The sequence below is a fragment of the Heloderma suspectum genome, chromosome Z, assembly GCF_057233095.1.
Source record: "Heloderma suspectum isolate Gila_16-S chromosome Z, 16-S_ref, whole genome shotgun sequence".
Classification (NCBI taxonomy): domain Eukaryota; kingdom Metazoa; phylum Chordata; class Lepidosauria; order Squamata; family Helodermatidae; genus Heloderma; species Heloderma suspectum.
This window is the reverse complement of record NC_139476.1, coordinates 103,026-109,255: the sequence shown is the minus strand read 5'-3', so window position 1 is coordinate 109,255 and position 6,230 is coordinate 103,026.

The window sequence follows — 6,230 nt, the reverse complement described above, 5'->3', positions numbered from 1 at the left end:
GGTTAGGGTTAGGGTTAGGGTTAGGGTTAGGGTTAGGGTTAGGGTTAGGGTTAGGGTTAGGGTTAGGGTTAGGGTTAGGGTTAGGGTTAGGGTTAGGGTTAGGGTTAGGGTTAGGGTTAGGGTTAGGGTTAGGGTTAGGGTTAGGGTTAGGGTTAGGGTTAGGGTTAGGGTTAGGGTTAGGGTTAGGGTTAGGGTTAGGGTTAGGGTTAGGGTTAGGGTTAGGGTTAGGGTTAGGGTTAGGGTTAGGGTTAGGGTTAGGGTTAGGGTTAGGGTTAGGGTTAGGGTTAGGGTTAGGGTTAGGGTTAGGGTTAGGGTTAGGGTTAGGGTTAGGGTTAGGGTTAGGGTTAGGGTTAGGGTTAGGGTTAGGGTTAGGGTTAGGGTTAGGGTTAGGGTTAGGGTTAGGGTTAGGGTTAGGGTTAGGGTTAGGGTTAGGGTTAGGGTTAGGGTTAGGGTTAGGGTTAGGGTTAGGGTTAGGGTTAGGGTTAGGGTTAGGGTTAGGGTTAGGGTTAGGGTTAGGGTTAGGGTTAGGGTTAGGGTTAGGGTTAGGGTTAGGGTTAGGGTTAGGGTTAGGGTTAGGGTTAGGGTTAGGGTTAGGGTTAGGGTTAGGGTTAGGGTTAGGGTTAGGGTTAGGGTTAGGGTTAGGGTTAGGGTTAGGGTTAGGGTTAGGGTTAGGGTTAGGGTTAGGGTTAGGGTTAGGGTTAGGGTTAGGGTTAGGGTTAGGGTTAGGGTTAGGGTTAGGGTTAGGGTTAGGGTTAGGGTTAGGGTTAGGGTTAGGGTTAGGGTTAGGGTTAGGGTTAGGGTTAGGGTTAGGGTTAGGGTTAGGGTTAGGGTTAGGGTTAGGGTTAGGGTTAGGGTTAGGGTTAGGGTTAGGGTTAGGGTTAGGGTTAGGGTTAGGGTTAGGGTTAGGGTTAGGGTTAGGGTTAGGGTTAGGGTTAGGGTTAGGGTTAGGGTTAGGGTTAGGGTTAGGGTTAGGGTTAGGGTTAGGGTTAGGGTTAGGGTTAGGGTTAGGGTTAGGGTTAGGGTTAGGGTTAGGGTTAGGGTTAGGGTTAGGGTTAGGGTTAGGGTTAGGGTTAGGGTTAGGGTTAGGGTTAGGGTTAGGGTTAGGGTTAGGGTTAGGGTTAGGGTTAGGGTTAGGGTTAGGGTTAGGGTTAGGGTTAGGGTTAGGGTTAGGGTTAGGGTTAGGGTTAGGGTTAGGGTTAGGGTTAGGGTTAGGGTTAGGGTTAGGGTTAGGGTTAGGGTTAGGGTTAGGGTTAGGGTTAGGGTTAGGGTTAGGGTTAGGGTTAGGGTTAGGGTTAGGGTTAGGGTTAGGGTTAGGGTTAGGGTTAGGGTTAGGGTTAGGGTTAGGGTTAGGGTTAGGGTTAGGGTTAGGGTTAGGGTTAGGGTTAGGGTTAGGGTTAGGGTTAGGGTTAGGGTTAGGGTTAGGGTTAGGGTTAGGGTTAGGGTTAGGGTTAGGGTTAGGGTTAGGGTTAGGGTTAGGGTTAGGGTTAGGGTTAGGGTTAGGGTTAGGGTTAGGGTTAGGGTTAGGGTTAGGGTTAGGGTTAGGGTTAGGGTTAGGGTTAGGGTTAGGGTTAGGGTTAGGGTTAGGGTTAGGGTTAGGGTTAGGGTTAGGGTTAGGGTTAGGGTTAGGGTTAGGGTTAGGGTTAGGGTTAGGGTTAGGGTTAGGGTTAGGGTTAGGGTTAGGGTTAGGGTTAGGGTTAGGGTTAGGGTTAGGGTTAGGGTTAGGGTTAGGGTTAGGGTTAGGGTTAGGGTTAGGGTTAGGGTTAGGGTTAGGGTTAGGGTTAGGGTTAGGGTTAGGGTTAGGGTTAGGGTTAGGGTTAGGGTTAGGGTTAGGGTTAGGGTTAGGGTTAGGGTTAGGGTTAGGGTTAGGGTTAGGGTTAGGGTTAGGGTTAGGGTTAGGGTTAGGGTTAGGGTTAGGGTTAGGGTTAGGGTTAGGGTTAGGGTTAGGGTTAGGGTTAGGGTTAGGGTTAGGGTTAGGGTTAGGGTTAGGGTTAGGGTTAGGGTTAGGGTTAGGGTTAGGGTTAGGGTTAGGGTTAGGGTTAGGGTTAGGGTTAGGGTTAGGGTTAGGGTTAGGGTTAGGGTTAGGGTTAGGGTTAGGGTTAGGGTTAGGGTTAGGGTTAGGGTTAGGGTTAGGGTTAGGGTTAGGGTTAGGGTTAGGGTTAGGGTTAGGGTTAGGGTTAGGGTTAGGGTTAGGGTTAGGGTTAGGGTTAGGGTTAGGGTTAGGGTTAGGGTTAGGGTTAGGGTTAGGGTTAGGGTTAGGGTTAGGGTTAGGGTTAGGGTTAGGGTTAGGGTTAGGGTTAGGGTTAGGGTTAGGGTTAGGGTTAGGGTTAGGGTTAGGGTTAGGGTTAGGGTTAGGGTTAGGGTTAGGGTTAGGGTTAGGGTTAGGGTTAGGGTTAGGGTTAGGGTTAGGGTTAGGGTTAGGGTTAGGGTTAGGGTTAGGGTTAGGGTTAGGGTTAGGGTTAGGGTTAGGGTTAGGGTTAGGGTTAGGGTTAGGGTTAGGGTTAGGGTTAGGGTTAGGGTTAGGGTTAGGGTTAGGGTTAGGGTTAGGGTTAGGGTTAGGGTTAGGGTTAGGGTTAGGGTTAGGGTTAGGGTTAGGGTTAGGGTTAGGGTTAGGGTTAGGGTTAGGGTTAGGGTTAGGGTTAGGGTTAGGGTTAGGGTTAGGGTTAGGGTTAGGGTTAGGGTTAGGGTTAGGGTTAGGGTTAGGGTTAGGGTTAGGGTTAGGGTTAGGGTTAGGGTTAGGGTTAGGGTTAGGGTTAGGGTTAGGGTTAGGGTTAGGGTTAGGGTTAGGGTTAGGGTTAGGGTTAGGGTTAGGGTTAGGGTTAGGGTTAGGGTTAGGGTTAGGGTTAGGGTTAGGGTTAGGGTTAGGGTTAGGGTTAGGGTTAGGGTTAGGGTTAGGGTTAGGGTTAGGGTTAGGGTTAGGGTTAGGGTTAGGGTTAGGGTTAGGGTTAGGGTTAGGGTTAGGGTTAGGGTTAGGGTTAGGGTTAGGGTTAGGGTTAGGGTTAGGGTTAGGGTTAGGGTTAGGGTTAGGGTTAGGGTTAGGGTTAGGGTTAGGGTTAGGGTTAGGGTTAGGGTTAGGGTTAGGGTTAGGGTTAGGGTTAGGGTTAGGGTTAGGGTTAGGGTTAGGGTTAGGGTTAGGGTTAGGGTTAGGGTTAGGGTTAGGGTTAGGGTTAGGGTTAGGGTTAGGGTTAGGGTTAGGGTTAGGGTTAGGGTTAGGGTTAGGGTTAGGGTTAGGGTTAGGGTTAGGGTTAGGGTTAGGGTTAGGGTTAGGGTTAGGGTTAGGGTTAGGGTTAGGGTTAGGGTTAGGGTTAGGGTTAGGGTTAGGGTTAGGGTTAGGGTTAGGGTTAGGGTTAGGGTTAGGGTTAGGGTTAGGGTTAGGGTTAGGGTTAGGGTTAGGGTTAGGGTTAGGGTTAGGGTTAGGGTTAGGGTTAGGGTTAGGGTTAGGGTTAGGGTTAGGGTTAGGGTTAGGGTTAGGGTTAGGGTTAGGGTTAGGGTTAGGGTTAGGGTTAGGGTTAGGGTTAGGGTTAGGGTTAGGGTTAGGGTTAGGGTTAGGGTTAGGGTTAGGGTTAGGGTTAGGGTTAGGGTTAGGGTTAGGGTTAGGGTTAGGGTTAGGGTTAGGGTTAGGGTTAGGGTTAGGGTTAGGGTTAGGGTTAGGGTTAGGGTTAGGGTTAGGGTTAGGGTTAGGGTTAGGGTTAGGGTTAGGGTTAGGGTTAGGGTTAGGGTTAGGGTTAGGGTTAGGGTTAGGGTTAGGGTTAGGGTTAGGGTTAGGGTTAGGGTTAGGGTTAGGGTTAGGGTTAGGGTTAGGGTTAGGGTTAGGGTTAGGGTTAGGGTTAGGGTTAGGGTTAGGGTTAGGGTTAGGGTTAGGGTTAGGGTTAGGGTTAGGGTTAGGGTTAGGGTTAGGGTTAGGGTTAGGGTTAGGGTTAGGGTTAGGGTTAGGGTTAGGGTTAGGGTTAGGGTTAGGGTTAGGGTTAGGGTTAGGGTTAGGGTTAGGGTTAGGGTTAGGGTTAGGGTTAGGGTTAGGGTTAGGGTTAGGGTTAGGGTTAGGGTTAGGGTTAGGGTTAGGGTTAGGGTTAGGGTTAGGGTTAGGGTTAGGGTTAGGGTTAGGGTTAGGGTTAGGGTTAGGGTTAGGGTTAGGGTTAGGGTTAGGGTTAGGGTTAGGGTTAGGGTTAGGGTTAGGGTTAGGGTTAGGGTTAGGGTTAGGGTTAGGGTTAGGGTTAGGGTTAGGGTTAGGGTTAGGGTTAGGGTTAGGGTTAGGGTTAGGGTTAGGGTTAGGGTTAGGGTTAGGGTTAGGGTTAGGGTTAGGGTTAGGGTTAGGGTTAGGGTTAGGGTTAGGGTTAGGGTTAGGGTTAGGGTTAGGGTTAGGGTTAGGGTTAGGGTTAGGGTTAGGGTTAGGGTTAGGGTTAGGGTTAGGGTTAGGGTTAGGGTTAGGGTTAGGGTTAGGGTTAGGGTTAGGGTTAGGGTTAGGGTTAGGGTTAGGGTTAGGGTTAGGGTTAGGGTTAGGGTTAGGGTTAGGGTTAGGGTTAGGGTTAGGGTTAGGGTTAGGGTTAGGGTTAGGGTTAGGGTTAGGGTTAGGGTTAGGGTTAGGGTTAGGGTTAGGGTTAGGGTTAGGGTTAGGGTTAGGGTTAGGGTTAGGGTTAGGGTTAGGGTTAGGGTTAGGGTTAGGGTTAGGGTTAGGGTTAGGGTTAGGGTTAGGGTTAGGGTTAGGGTTAGGGTTAGGGTTAGGGTTAGGGTTAGGGTTAGGGTTAGGGTTAGGGTTAGGGTTAGGGTTAGGGTTAGGGTTAGGGTTAGGGTTAGGGTTAGGGTTAGGGTTAGGGTTAGGGTTAGGGTTAGGGTTAGGGTTAGGGTTAGGGTTAGGGTTAGGGTTAGGGTTAGGGTTAGGGTTAGGGTTAGGGTTAGGGTTAGGGTTAGGGTTAGGGTTAGGGTTAGGGTTAGGGTTAGGGTTAGGGTTAGGGTTAGGGTTAGGGTTAGGGTTAGGGTTAGGGTTAGGGTTAGGGTTAGGGTTAGGGTTAGGGTTAGGGTTAGGGTTAGGGTTAGGGTTAGGGTTAGGGTTAGGGTTAGGGTTAGGGTTAGGGTTAGGGTTAGGGTTAGGGTTAGGGTTAGGGTTAGGGTTAGGGTTAGGGTTAGGGTTAGGGTTAGGGTTAGGGTTAGGGTTAGGGTTAGGGTTAGGGTTAGGGTTAGGGTTAGGGTTAGGGTTAGGGTTAGGGTTAGGGTTAGGGTTAGGGTTAGGGTTAGGGTTAGGGTTAGGGTTAGGGTTAGGGTTAGGGTTAGGGTTAGGGTTAGGGTTAGGGTTAGGGTTAGGGTTAGGGTTAGGGTTAGGGTTAGGGTTAGGGTTAGGGTTAGGGTTAGGGTTAGGGTTAGGGTTAGGGTTAGGGTTAGGGTTAGGGTTAGGGTTAGGGTTAGGGTTAGGGTTAGGGTTAGGGTTAGGGTTAGGGTTAGGGTTAGGGTTAGGGTTAGGGTTAGGGTTAGGGTTAGGGTTAGGGTTAGGGTTAGGGTTAGGGTTAGGGTTAGGGTTAGGGTTAGGGTTAGGGTTAGGGTTAGGGTTAGGGTTAGGGTTAGGGTTAGGGTTAGGGTTAGGGTTAGGGTTAGGGTTAGGGTTAGGGTTAGGGTTAGGGTTAGGGTTAGGGTTAGGGTTAGGGTTAGGGTTAGGGTTAGGGTTAGGGTTAGGGTTAGGGTTAGGGTTAGGGTTAGGGTTAGGGTTAGGGTTAGGGTTAGGGTTAGGGTTAGGGTTAGGGTTAGGGTTAGGGTTAGGGTTAGGGTTAGGGTTAGGGTTAGGGTTAGGGTTAGGGTTAGGGTTAGGGTTAGGGTTAGGGTTAGGGTTAGGGTTAGGGTTAGGGTTAGGGTTAGGGTTAGGGTTAGGGTTAGGGTTAGGGTTAGGGTTAGGGTTAGGGTTAGGGTTAGGGTTAGGGTTAGGGTTAGGGTTAGGGTTAGGGTTAGGGTTAGGGTTAGGGTTAGGGTTAGGGTTAGGGTTAGGGTTAGGGTTAGGGTTAGGGTTAGGGTTAGGGTTAGGGTTAGGGTTAGGGTTAGGGTTAGGGTTAGGGTTAGGGTTAGGGTTAGGGTTAGGGTTAGGGTTAGGGTTAGGGTTAGGGTTAGGGTTAGGGTTAGGGTTAGGGTTAGGGTTAGGGTTAGGGTTAGGGTTAGGGTTAGGGTTAGGGTTAGGGTTAGGGTTAGGGTTAGGGTTAGGGTTAGGGTTAGGGTTAGGGTTAGGGTTAGGGTTAGGGTTAGGGTTAGGGTTAGGG